Source organism: Diceros bicornis, chromosome 31 (assembly GCF_020826845.1).
Source record: "Diceros bicornis minor isolate mBicDic1 chromosome 31, mDicBic1.mat.cur, whole genome shotgun sequence".
In the NCBI taxonomy this organism is placed as follows: Eukaryota; Metazoa; Chordata; class Mammalia; order Perissodactyla; family Rhinocerotidae; genus Diceros; species Diceros bicornis.
This window is the reverse complement of record NC_080770.1, coordinates 23,971,437-23,985,703: the sequence shown is the minus strand read 5'-3', so window position 1 is coordinate 23,985,703 and position 14,267 is coordinate 23,971,437. Positions and strand designations below refer to the sequence as shown.

The 14,267-nt window shown below is 48.9% G+C and overlaps 1 long non-coding RNA gene across 1 annotated transcript; it reads left to right on the top strand.

The window, feature by feature from the left end:
• Positions 1-4,904: 4,904 nt before the first annotated feature.
• On the top strand, positions 4,905-14,067 carry LOC131395187 (uncharacterized). The gene is made up of 3 exons (XR_009216284.1): positions 4,905-5,206; positions 6,307-6,359; positions 13,665-14,067. It is a non-coding gene; the product is annotated as an uncharacterized LOC131395187 (long non-coding RNA).
• Positions 14,068-14,267: the final 200 nt, after the last annotated feature.

Here is a 14,267-nt window from a genome sequence, read left to right as displayed (position 1 = left end):
AGAACCTGGTACTATTTATTGCCTCCAGGGGAGAAGAAATGGGTGAAAAGATGTTCTGATGGGAGAGACACGAATTTTTCACTGTATCCTCTTTCATGCTGTTGTGTTTTTTGTTTTCTGGTGGGTTTTTTTTTTTTATCATGTACAAGTATTACTTTAAGAATAAAGAGAAAGAAACCATTTTTAAAAAGTAAAGGGTTGGGGCCGTCCCAGTGGTGCACTGGTTAAGTGCGTGCACTCCACTGCAGCGGCCCGGGGTTCACCGGTTCGGATCCCAGGCACAGACCACCACACCGCTTGTCAAGCCATGCTGTGGCGGTGTCGCATATGAAGTAGAGGGAGATGGGCACAGATGTTAGCCCAGGGCCAATCTTCCTCAGCAAAAAAAAAAAAAAAAAAAGAGGAGGATTGGCATTGGATGTTAGCTCGGGGCTGATCCTCCTCACAAAAAATAAAAATAAATAAAAAGTAAAAGGAACAAGCCTTGCTCAGTCTTAGATGAATTTTTAGTGTTTTAATCTTTTTAATGAATATTGACTGCACCTCTTCCAGCGGGGGCACACCGTGACGTGCCTTGTCTCATTCAATCTTCCTAACAACCCCGACAGGTTGGTGTTATTATTATCCCTACCCACAGTTGAGGCACTGAGGCTCAGAGAGGTTTAGTGACCAAATTGCACAGCTAGTAAGTTTTGCAGTTGGATTTTAGAGCCTGGTCTTCTGGCTCCAGGGCTGGCCCCTCCAAGTGCAGCAACTCGTGGCTGCCCGTTCCATCAGCCACAGGAGGGGCAGCTTAACCCTCAGATGCTGCTACACAGAGCTGTCAAAAGGGGTCTCAGTCCCCTCCGTCGCTTTCCAGTGCCTCTCCGAGATCTCTGAGTTGAGAAGAAGGTCGGCCTCCAGAGGGGCCCTGCCTGGCCGTTTCCTGGTTCAGCCCACCTTCTCCTGTTACGTCTCTCAGCACAGTTCCTTTTGGGCCTTCTGGGGAGAGGCCGCTGCCTGCGGTCCCTGGGGCTCTAACTGTTCTCTCCCGTGGGCTCACGTGGCAGTGGGCCCAGTGCAGCCACCTGCTTTCCTCATGCAGAGATGAAACTCTAGAGATGACGGGCCTCCGAGCACTATTACATCTTGATCAAATAAGGCTGCCCTGAGATTTCTCGTTCCTGCGAGCTTGGGGCTGGAGGTGAAGGGGTTTCCCCTGTCTGTCGGCAGCTTACAACTCCGGGTGCACAAATCCACCTTCCTGGGCCTCACTTTCTGGTAAAACGGAGATCAGATTCCCGTGTTGTATGGACAGATGTTGCTGGGCCATTTACCTATTGGGAGCGCTGTTGAAATACCGCCAAACTGCCTTTCATGTTGAGGATCTCAAAGCATTTTAAAATGAGCAATTAATGAAGTTCAACCTCCAGAAAAAGCAAGAATTATTATCTTCATTTTATAAGTAGATCAAAGGTCACACAATCAATGGCAGATGTAGGAAACAGATGTAGGAATTCTGCTTTTGTCCCTGGCTGGAGTCACTAAATTCCACCCCTTGTATGACTGACAGGCCTCCTTTCTGCTCTCTAACTTCTGGCCAAAGACGTGGAATTGGCCTTTATATGTTTCCACTTAAAAGTTTGAATTCTATGTATGGTTCATATGCCTTTGATACGTCTGGGATTTATAAAAGAACAGGAGAAGAATGATATTTGATGCTTTTCAGAGATCGTGTTGGGACTGAGCCTTATAGAGTGGGTCAAATGCCAATAAAAGAAAAAAAACCCACTCACCAGATCTTAAGGAAGTTCACTTTTATTCTCTCCCCTGAAAGAACTTGGTCTGTTAAAATTAAACATAATGTATCTTTAGTCATCAAAATGATTGTTGTGGGAATAATGAAAGTCACCATTTACTGAGCGCCAACTGTGGCTAAGCTCTGCTCTACTTACTCGAATACATTGTATCGCATGATTCTCACAAACAGCCGAGAAGATTTTTATTATTCATTCGTTTTATGGCTAATACAGCTGGGCTTAGAGATAGAAGATGGGTTGAGGAGAAAGGAAAGAAAAGAAAGAGACAGCTCAAAGGAAGTTAATTAAGCAGAAATGATTGGATATATACTCTGTGCCAGAGGTGTTGTGTTGTGATAGATACAAGGATGGAGATACAAAAATGAATAAAGTGGCTCCAGATTCCTGCTCTCAAGAAGTTGATAGCCTTGAGGGTCATTGAGGGTGAGGGCTGAGGAGGCAAGCATATAAAAAGACAAATACTGTCAATACGATTCAGTCCGGAAATATTCATGAAGTATGTGTTAGACACTGCATTAGTTGCAAGGGATGGTCCCTCTTCTCATGAGCTTATAGTCTAGTGGGAAAGTCAGACATTAATCAAATAATCACACTGATTTAAAATTGCAATTGAGTGGAGTAACAGACACCAGATGGACTACAGCCTGACGAGGATTAGTATCCAGAATATATAAAGAACTCCTACACATAATAAGAGATCATCCAATAGAAGCACTGTCAAATAAATCAACGAGCAATTTTAAAAGGATAAAAGGCAAACGGCCAATAGACAAATGAAAGTATGCTCAGTCTCTCTTGTAAACAGGGAATTGCAAATTAAAACATTAAAATACCATTTCACACCCATCAGCTTGGCAAAAAATTTTGAAGTCTGACATTACCAAGTGTGGTTGAGGATGCCGAGCATGGAAACTCTCATATATTGCTATTGAAGTGTAAATTGGTACGACCACTTTGAAAAACTGTTCAGCCATGCCAAGTAAAGCTGCCAACTCGCATGACCTGAGCCCAGCAATGCCACACCCAAGTATCTACCGGGAAGGCTCCTTTCACACAAGGGGAGGGGTATAAAAAATATTAATTGTAGCATTGTTTCTAACAACAAAAAATACGAAAATGAGCTGAATGTCCTCCAGAAGGAGATGGGTAAAGTGGGGTGCACTCATACAATGGGACCCTAATCAGCAGTGAAAATGTATGATCTAGAACTACAGGTATCACTATGGATAGATTCCAAAGCCATAATGCTGAGTGAAAAAAACAAGTCACACAATGACGTATTCAGTATAACACCGTTTCTTCAAAGTTTACAAACAGGCCAAACAATTCCATAAAGTGTTTCTAGGCACAGACATATGTAGTAAAAATACAAAAGCATGTATGGGAATGATAAACCCCAAATGCAGGAGAGGGGTTACCTTAGGGGAGGGACAGAAATGGGTTCAGAGGGCTCCACCTAGACCTGAAAGTTTTCGTGTCCTTAAAAAAAAAGATTTGAAGAAAATATGGCAAATGTTAAACTTTGGCAAGGAGGGAGGGTGGGCAGAAGAGGGGCACAGAATAAACAAGTGTTGATATTATTCTCTGTAGTTTTGTATATGCTTTGATCTGTCAAAGGAGGATTTGACTGAATTGGGGGTGGAGTGGGGGAGAGGTCAAGGAAGGCTTCTCTGAGGAAATGAAGCTTACTTAGGATGAGAGCCTAACACAGAGTAGGTGAGGAAGGGCAGAAAGGTGTACCTGGCAGAAAGAACAGGCTGTGCAAAGACCCTGGTGTGGGAAGGTGAACAGAGACTAGGAACTGAGACCCCCAGTGCCGCCAGAGCAGAGGGAGGAAGGGGCTGGAGTGGGGGGTTGGGGTCAGGGGATGGTGCACAGACCATGCAGGGCCTCATAGGCCATCTTGAAGGATCAGGTCTTTACCCCCAATACGACAAAAGCAGTGGGGATGGAAAGCTTTGGAGGCCCAGAGACACTTCACCCAGCCAGACAGCAGAACAGGGAAGGCATTCTTGAAGAGGTGACTCACATCTTGAGCTCTGGAGAATGAGTAAGAAGAAGCCAATTAATTGGGGGAGGAGCGAGAGTGTGGTGCAAATTCCCTGGATAGGGCCCAACAGCAATCAAGACACAGATGACCTTCAATAGTGTGGTCCCAGCGGGGTCCTACACCCAGGACCAGCTCAAAAGGTGTTGGATAGAAAACGGCAGACAAGGGTGTCTATGAAGACAGAGAGCGCTTGGGGGGTCCCAGGATGGGCAGCCTTGAGCAGAGAGAGAGGCATGGCCAGGCACGGGTTGTAAGTGGCTCGTTCTAGCAGTGTGTGGAGGATGGATCTGAAGGAGGCAGGAGCGCAGACAAGGAGATCTTTGAGGGGACTACGTTAACAGCCTAAACCAGAATGGCTGGAATTAGGATGAAGAAGTGGAGAGTGCCTGGGGAGGTATTGAGGAGGGAAGGCGAGGCGTCCAGGATGATGGGGTGGGTGGTAGCGCCACCACCGAGATGGACAAGAATAGGGGCAAGACACGGCAGGTTGGAGCTGCGTGCAGGCAAGCCTAGCGAACTGTCCGGCAAGCAATGGGCGGCAGCCCGACAGCTGGGAGTGGGCGGCGCCTCCGCGGGTGGTTATTAACCACTCACAGCAAATGAGTTGGTCCAGAAGGAGGACAGAGGAAGAAGAAACTGAGTGGGCCGCTGGGGGACGATAAGGGATGGAATTGGGGCGGGGCGGGGGAAGAGAAGGACAGGACGGGAAAGACCACGCAGACGCTGAGCGGCCGCCGGGAGGTCAGCCCCGCGTCGGGCTGGGCGGGCCCGGGGCGCGGGGCCGGCGTTGGCGTCTCCCGCCTCTCCGCGGGGCTGCAGGCGGAGCGCGAGCGCGCCCGGCTCCGGCAGGCGCCGGAGAGCCCACCCGGGCAAGGGCCTTCCCCGCAGCCGCCGGGGACAGCAGGGCACCCCGGCCCTCCCCGCCACCCCAGGCCCCCCGCGTGTCCAGGCCGCGCCTCCCCGCGCCCCCGGACCTGGCGACGTCACTGCGGCTCTGACGCGCGCTAATGGAGGCCCGGGCGGCGGCGGCGTGGCGCGGGCGTCCTCCTGGAGGTCCCGGACCTTGCAGCCCGCGGGCGCGTCCTTGGCCCTCTTCCAGGGGCGCCTCGATTTTCCAAACTCGGGAAGGCCGGCTGTCTTTCGGCTACTGATAAGGACGCGAGCGCGTGGTAAAAGAATTTCACAATGCCCGGAAAGAAATAGCCGGACCCAAGAAAGAAACTAATAATAGCCGTCTGCTCGTGTAGCGGTCTTAAGAACAATAATAACGACAACCACCATAACAGCCACCATTTATTGTGCGCTTACTCTGTGCTAGGCACTGTGTTAAGCGCTTTGCAGGCAACAACCTTCGGAGGTAAGTACCGTTATTATCCCCATTTTGCCGGAAACCAGGGCACAGAGAGCTTAAGTAACTTGCTCCAGGCACACAGCTAGCTGATGTCAGTGCCAGAATTCCAACCCAGGCTGTCTGATCCCATATAATCCTCATGTCAACCCACTAAGGTCGGGATCATTCTCTCCATCTTCAAGATGAGGAAACTAAGGCCCATGGAAATTTAAGTACCTTGCCCAAGGCCACCTAGCTGGAAAATGGATGAGGCAGAAAGCGAACCCAGGGCTCCTCTCTGTCCGCAGAACCCGCGGTCTTGGCCATAGGCGAAGCCACTTCCAAACCACCTCCGACAGCCCAGCAGACTTTGGCCCCAGGTCCCAAGAGGCGCAGTCTCTGCGGGGTTTAGGTGGGTTCCCGCGGCCTCTGATCCCCAGATGAATCGGATGTTTCCGAGCATCGTCTCTGCTCGGCCCGCAGGCGTCAGATAGGGACGCGTCTCCCGGAATCCGGTCGGGGACCCGGCCGCTCGGTCCTCGGAAAGGATGGAGCGGGGGCGGAGGCTGCGGGAGGGATCCCGGGTCCCACCTGCAGAGCTTGCCCCGCGCGGCCGGCAGAGGGCGCTGCCTCACGCGCCTCAGGTCCCACGGTCAGCAGACCGGGGGCGGGCGGGCCTCTGTCTGCAGCCTGGTAGACTCAGAACCCTGAAGCGAGAACCTTTCTTTCCTGGTGGCTGGCACCCCTCTGTCCCCTGACCTCAGCCCTGGGCCTGCTTTTCCAGACCGTGTTTCCCCACCTTCTGTGCTCCTGCCACCCCACCATCGGCCTTCAAGGCTTCCCCAGTCCTGCACCTCTTGCTGAGAGGCAAGAACGCTGATCCCACCCCATTAAATGGCCCAGGTGTTTGCAAGTCAAACTGGGCCCTTTGGTGATGTAAAATGGGGATAAATCATCCACTTGGAATAGATAACTGCTTTTCTTTCCTTCTCCAAAATAGGGGCAGGTGATTGGTTAGAGAGGAGCAGTTAGATGAAAAGATCTATTTTTATCATAGCTACAGTGTATTAAGTGCTTGTTTTGTGCTGAGCCCATTCTGTGTCTTGACCCCTTAATCCTCACTACAGCCCGGAGCGGTGTGCATCAGTATTCTCCTTTGACAGATGAGGTCACAAGACTGGTAAGTAGCAACACTGGAAATGCCCCCACGAGGATGTGACTTTAAAGTCATGTTCCCATCACCCAGAATGCACAAGCTGATGCAATGAACAGAATAGGTAAGATACAGACCATGCAAAAACAAACCAAAATCTACTCTAAGAGTGCTTAGAAACACTGCATGTGAATTAGGGGCTTCAAGTGCTTTCTGACCCCAATTTGGGACTCAAGTGTCTGAAAAAGAAAAACGAAACCTAAAGGTGCAGATGAGAGGAGACTAGGAATGAGGCTTTTCGCTTTCTCTTGGAAGAGCATCCAGAGAGGCCCACTCACTTTCTATGTCTGGGCTCTGAGGAAATAAAGGTGGTTCTAGGAAAATCTGAAAAGTTTGAGAGGGGAAAAAAAGTCCTTTTGTGGTTTTTACTTTAACCAAGCCTCATTTTGCTATTTGTGTTTTATTTTAAAATTAATGTGGCTCTCTCCACCCTTGAAATTGGCACATAAATAGAAAAAACAGAAGGAAGGCCAGCTACAAACTTCAAATGGGGTGGGTTTCTCAGGAAGGAGGTACAAGACTTGAAGTGGAAATGAGGATTAAATGAGGTGCCTTAAACATTTCAAAGACAGACTTTCCACGAGGAATTTAGATCAAAAGCCCTTCGAACAGGAGCTTTGTCTAGGTTTGGACTCTGTATAGTGACTAGAATTGGTGAGTGCCCAATGAATGTGGAAAACGAATCACACTCCTCGTGTATGTCTGCACCATCTGACCATCTGGGCCACCACTTTGCTTATGGTCTTAAAGAGTGGCTTCTGGGGAATTTTCCTGTCCTTTGGATATCAGTCACACGCCCTCCCTCAGACTTTTCCAGAAGTTTGCTCTGGGAATTCAGTTGAGGTGAGGCAATCATTGATGATGTCATGAGTCTTGGTTAAACAGAATGACTGGTCAACTCTGGAATTACTAACTGGAGGCTTTTCCAAACAGGGAGACCAAGGCAGAAGGGACTTAATGAGAATTAGTTCTGACTCTCTTGCCTTCTGTCTTTGAACTAGAAGGATTCCCCTCTGACCCAACACAACAGAGCCCTGGGCATCCCAGGCTGCCTCTTGCCACATTCTTGGACTTCTTTGAACTTGCCTCTCTCTGCACCTTCCCTCTTTCTTTCAGTGCATTCATTCTGCAAATATGCATTGAGAGCCCACTATATGGTACAGCAGGGAACCTAACATGAGCTCGTAAGCTTACTCTCTCCCGTTCCCACCTGGCTTCTGACCTCAAGGCCGCAACTCTCATGCTGGAGAGGCCCCACAATAGTAAATGACTTGCTTCAGGTGAGGACTAGTGCTCAGACATATCTGACATGCTGTCAGCTCCTGGCAGCTCCCTGAGACCACACCCTCTAACCCCAGGACACCACCTTGGTGACACCCATGTGGCAGAAGGTTTGGGTCCTGACAGACCCTCAGAAGCAGGGCCCAGAAATGCTCCAGCTCCAGCATTTGCCACACTCCTTCCACCCGTTTTTAATTGTCATTCCTTCAGTTCACACGATCACTGTTGACAACCAAAATAGCTTGGGCTATATTTATGAAGCATCTCTTACAATGAAAAATCCCATAGTGCTATAAGTTCCCGCCGTTCAAAGGAAAATGTTGGCTTACACAAATAACAGTGACTGTCTGGCAAAGAGATGTGTCAGATGATGCTTAGGATTCTTTCAGGTCATTTTTTTATTGAATCTTGCAATTGAGTGATTCATAATAATGAGGGAAAGGAAGAACAGTAGGCCTGTTTTACCTTTCAAGATTATTCAAATGGAATAGACTTTCACCACCAACACCCTAAAAAAGACAGAATGCTTAAGGTAAATTGTCAGTTTCTGTATTTTTGGAAAATCCATTAATGCGTACTGAATGACTTGGTCTTAACCCATTCCAAAAAAACAAAGGATTGAACCGTAGGTCCAGATTATGTCCCTGGAAATCTCTTTAGAAAGTAGATTCCAAATCAGTACTCATTCTTCTTGAATATTCCACCCCCCAAGACTGTCCCATCCCTTCTAGATACAGCATTATTTCCTCTCCCCTTGAAGAAGGCAGTGGCCCAGAGACCAGAATAGGGAGGACACCTTTTCCCTTACCTGGAGTGCAGAAACATTTGAATCTAGAGAACTTGTTCTGTGTGTGCTGCGTCTGCATGTGTTCGTGACTGTGCATTCTCTGGCTAATGTCCAAAGTCTCCATGACAGGGGGGCCTGAGACATGCCAAAAAGAAGGCCTATCTGTGAAGGACGTGTGCTCACCCACCAAGAAGTTCTTGGTGGTCAGTGACTGTGTGTCCAGCTGCTGGGGTGAAGAGATTTGGAAACCACTGAACATTCCTGCTGGGATCTTTCCAAGCCCTTTTGGGAACCGACAACAGCGCTTGTCTGGGGAAATTAGTTTTGCACTTTCGCAGAGTGAGAAATTCCTCGGGGGCATTCTTGTACTTGGGGAGAGAAATGAAACCCAGCTCATTCCTCAGGGCCCACGCCATTAATAAAGCAGACCGAGTCCAGTGCAGTGTGTCCAGCCTGGGGCCGTGGAGTGGGGGCAGGAGCAGTGGAGTCCAGCGAATTTCACCCGTGGCTAAGGCCCTCGCCTCCGCTGGCGCAGGCTTGAGATTTCAGGGGATCGGGTTACTAATGTGTAAACACCGTGAGTGACGGCCAACGCTCCCCAGCGACCACAGAGGATCTCAAACCCTTCCTATCTTCCTAGAAACCCTGGCGGCCCGGCCGGCTGCTTGCTGTCTGATGCAACAGTTTGCAACGCCGTTCTGGGAGCCGAGCCTGCCGCTGGGCGCTGGGCGCCCTGCCGACGCGCATGCGCGGGCTGCGGCTCTGCCGAGCCGGGCGGGGGAGAAGCTTTTCACCAGATGTGCTGGGGGCGGGGCGGCAGGGGCGGGGCCGGGAGGGCGGGGAGACCTTTGGCAGCTCGCGCCGGCGATCTGAGCTTAATTAAACTTCTCCCGAGGCATTGGCTGACTGATTGACCCAGTGATCCAAAAAAATCAGGGAGGCCCGAATCGCCCTAAAGGCGACGGGAGAGGGAAGTTAGGGACTTGGCGTTCGGTTCCCGGAGCTGGACCTTTGGATTCTGCCTCTCTCCCCCGAACCCCCAAATCTACAATGCTGTGGGGGTTCCAAAGCTTATTGGGGCGTCAAGCCTCGCTTGCCTCCTACCGATTTCTCAAAAAGGGAACAGTGGTTACAGAGTTTTAATAGCGTCTTGATCGGGATCTTCCTGCCCTATGGTTTCTCCACCTGTGTGCCTTAAAAGGTTTTACTGGCAGAAGGGAACATGGCATCGTGGATTATTTTCCAAATTTTTCAGCCATTCAGGTATCGCCTGCATGATTTTCTTCCGTACCCACATTCCCCCATATTATATATTTCAAATTGACTTTTATTTTATTAGCTGTCCTTATTCTTTAAATTAACTTTAAATCCATTCCCTTTTTCTAGTAGCCTTGCCCTAAGCGATAACATTAGAGAAACCACAGCTTTGATGTGCTCATCATATATTTTAATATACTTGAGAATAAATTCATAACTATTCAAATAAAAAACGTTTATGTTAGCTAAAAGTTTCTTGCCTGCTACATTTGGAGAAAAACTCCAGAGGTAATAATAATAGCTAACATGTGTTGAGTGATTGCCACTGTTCAGGCACTGTTCTAAGCACTTGATTCTAAGTCCTTATGACACCTTAGAAGGTGGGTATTGGTTACATTTTACAGAGGAGAAAACTAAGGTGCAGGGAAGTTAAGTAACTTGCCTAAGATCACAAAGCAAACCCTACTAGCCTCACTCCAGAGCCTGTCCTGCTCTGGCCTATCCAAAAAAGGCTAAGTTAGTGCTGGAGATCACCCAGGTGGTTAGTACAGCTCAGATTTGAACCCAAGTCTGGCTAACTGCAGAACGGAGCTTTTAACTAATGTGTGGAACTCTTTCCTGCCTATTTTCCCCAATCTCAACTCGTTCAGCCTTTTTATCTCTGTTTGCCTGCTTTGGAATCCAAAACGTGCTTCCAAGCATTTCTCTCCTCACTCCCTTCATCTCCCCTCCCCCCTCCCACTGGATAGGATGAAGGTTCTCATTTCTTGAGTTTCCTTCTCTGCTCTGAACTAAAGTCACCCATAAATCTCTGATTTCCATGAGAATCCCTGCTTTGAAGGTCCTATCTACTCTCCTCCATTTTCCATGGAACTGCTTAGAAATTCCACCCATCAGCATCACGAAACTACGTTTCCCAGACTGCTGTTCTCACCTGGAAAGAGAACAAAAATCCTATGTCAAACCATGTGCCTCCTATTTTGGGGTCGGAAAATCTGGTCACTAGCTTGGATAAAGATTGGTATGCCCTTAGACTAATTCTTCTGGCCCCAGGCAGACATGAATTTCCCAGGCCTCAATGACTGGGGGTGGGGGTGAGTTATTTCAGCAAACAAAACCTTCAATTAAAGGCATAAATGAAGACTTGGCATAGACTTCTAAAAGATGGCTGACCCCTGCCCAGTAGATACATTTTCTCTCTGCAACAGCCCTTACCACCACCACCCCTTCCCTCTCTTCACTTCCTTTTCTTTCCCCTTCTTCCAGATTCTTCTCTTAATTGTACCACTGTGCCACTCCCTTGTCCCCCCCACCCCAGTGCCCACACCCACTCTTTAACTGTTTAGTATAAAATCCAGCCCACCAGACTGAGGTTTTCTTCGACCCAAATGTTATTTTCAGAAGGAGCCATTGAGGTTGGGGTGTAATTGCAGCGTTGGGCCTCTGTAAGCCAAGCTGAAAATAATCAGCAGGGCAGATGGGTGGGAAGAGTGTGGTGGCCACTTCCACCGAAGAGCGACAGAAACCCAATGGAGTGAGTCAGAGAGAGGCGAGTGCCAGGCTGGGCCCGCTGGGCTTATGGCCAGAAGTTCAGTTAAGGGGAAACTACCCAAGGTGTTGGGGCCTTTGACTGAGGCCCCATCCAAGCTGGTTCCTGGCTGCACATCACAAGTCTGTATTTCTTGGGACAGCCACTAAGCTTCTGCTGCTTTTACTCAGTTGGGCCATAGCAGCCAGTAGGCCAAACGGGAACTTAGCCATCCAGTTGGCTCACCCATCTCTAGAGCAGGGTTTCTCAACTTCGGTACTATTGGCATGTTGGGCTGGATAATTCTTTATTGTGGGGGGCTGTCTTGTGCCTTGTAGGATGTTTAGTAATATCCCTGGCCTCTACCCTCTAAATGCCAGTGTTTGCGCACACGCACGCACACGCACACACAGTCATGACTACCAAGGATGTCTCCAGACATGCCAAATGTCCTTGGGAGGCAAACTCGCCCCTGGTTGAGAACCACTGGTCTAGAGTGATCTAGGCCTGTAAAAGGATCACATCACCTATCCCCGTGGTGGCCTCATTGCCCTGCATCACATCTGAACGGGCCCTGATAAAAACTGTTGGCCAACTCCTATTTCCAATGACAACTGTTGAATGCCTCAGAACTGGCGTGGGTGCCTACTGTGTGCCAGGCATGAGACAAGGTGTTGAGATGAAGCAGCAGACAAGACAGACATGGTCCCTGCCCTCATGGGAATGGTAGGCTGAGTGGGGAAAGACAGGCATTAAACAACCCTGTGTGAGAGATGTGTCAAGAAAAGAAACGGGGGGCCAGCCCTGTGGCTTAGCGGTTAAGTACACGCGCTCTGCTACTGGCGGCCCAGGTTCGGATCCCGGGCGCGCACCGACGCACCACTTGTCCGGCCATGCTGAGGCCGCGTCCCACATACAGCAACTAGAAGGATGTGCAACTATGACATACAACTATCTACTGGGGCTTCAGGGGGGAAAAAAAAAAGGAGGAGGATTGGCAATAGATGTTAGCTCAGAGCTGGTCTTCCTCAGCAAAAAGAGGAGGATTAGCATGGATGTTAGCTCAGGGCTGGTCTTCCTCACTAAAAAATAAATAAATAAAACTGTTTGAAAAAAAAAAACTTTAAAGAAAAAAAACGAGGTACTGTCAGAAAATCGAAGAGGGTTTCTCACCTAAGTTAGGGGGTCAAGAGAGGCTCTTGGAGGAAATGAGGAATTAGCCAGTTGGAGACTGGAGGGTGGGGGAGTCTTCTGTGGAATAGGGACAGAGTGTGTGGAAGCCCTGAGTAAAGAGAGAATGTCATACATTCAAGGAACCCACAGAACTCTGTCATGGGCCAGGCTTAGGATGGGGGCAAGTTGTTTTCTCCTCTCACCCTCAAAACTTGCTTTTCCTGTACCCCCCTCTCCGGATTTCTAGCACAAGCATATAAACTTAGGACCATATTTAACACCCCTCCTAGTCCTGGCTCAACCCCCCTTCAGTCACCCAGTTACCAAGATTCGTGGTAGTCAATTCTACCACGAAAATCTCTCTGCAAACTATCTCCTTGTCTCCATTCCCACCACCACAGCCCTGATACAGGCTCTCTTCATTACTCAGCCAAATTTGTGACATAGCTTCCTAAGGAGTCATCCTCCAGTCTCTACCTCAGAGAAAGACAGAGATCTGACCATGTCTCTGCTGGCTTAAAAATGCTGCGTGGCTTCCAGAGGCCTGTAAGACAGGCTGCTGCCTCCCATGGCTTTCAGGTGCCCTTCATTAATTGCTCCCATCGTATCTCCCACCCTCCCATTCTCTAGCCACACCAGACCACCAGCCACACCCCATGGGCCTCCATGCATCTGTGATTTCGCTGTTGTCTTTATCTGAAATGCCCTTCCCCAACCAAAATCATTTAGGGAGTTCCCACATATCCTTTAAGACCCAGACAAAATGAACTCATGATACTCTTCTATCCCTCCTTAGAAACCTTCTCTTAATTCTTCCCTTTGTTTTCATTGGGATTTATATATTGCTGCTAGTTTACCATTTGTCACGTTGACCCATAGTTATCTGTTTCCATCCGTCCCTTCCCCCAGAGTCAGAGGGCCTCAAAGGCAGGTAATGTAACGGACACTGCTGGTTGATTACCCAACACCCATTATCTCCCTTCCAGCTTCCTAAGAGAAGCCAAAGAAATGCAAGGCACAGTGTGTTATTTAGCCTACAAGCTAAGCTGCTATAACAAACATACCCAGATTACAGAGGTTTAAGTGAGCCCCTGTGCTCCCGCAGAAGCTGACCCTTGCCCAGCTCCAGGAGTAGGCCCACCGCCCTTCCCAAAAATTGGTTCACGAATGTGGGCCTAAACTAATCTCTACCACACAGAGACTTCTCTGGTTCCCTAATATCCACTCACCCCTTCTTTAATAACAGAACTGCTGATTTTTGGCCAAGCAGATGGCTGCCTCATAAGGACTACATTTCCCAGCCTCCCTTGCAGCTTGATGTGGCCATGAGTCTAAGTTCTCACCAATGGACTGTGAGCAGAAATGATTGTACCACTTCTGAGCTGTGCCCTCAGCAGAGATGTGCATGAGCCTTCCCTTGACTAGGAGATAATAAAAATTGAAGCAGTCTCTCTGGACCTGGAGAGGGAGGCCACATTTGGAGGATGGCAGAGCCCTCCTGTGAGTCCTAGATGGCTCTTTTCTGAACTGTAATATGATATGAAAGAGACATAAATTGCTATTTCACTTACACTTGTGTATTTGGAGTCTTTGTTACAGCAACTTTTCCCGTACTCTATAAAATACAAGGTTCCTGGCTTCCCCGGGCCTTGGGGACTGGTTCGGCATTGGGCCTGTGACCTAGTCAGGGCCAGTGAGACACAAGGACAGGCTTGGTGGGGTTCTGGGAAACAGCTCTCTTGTTTTTATGAGAGAACATCATGGAACAGCCTTCTGTCTTTCTCTTCCTCTGGACATTGCTGGGCTCCATGGCCATCCTCTTGCTACCAGCCTAAGAATGGGGCTACAC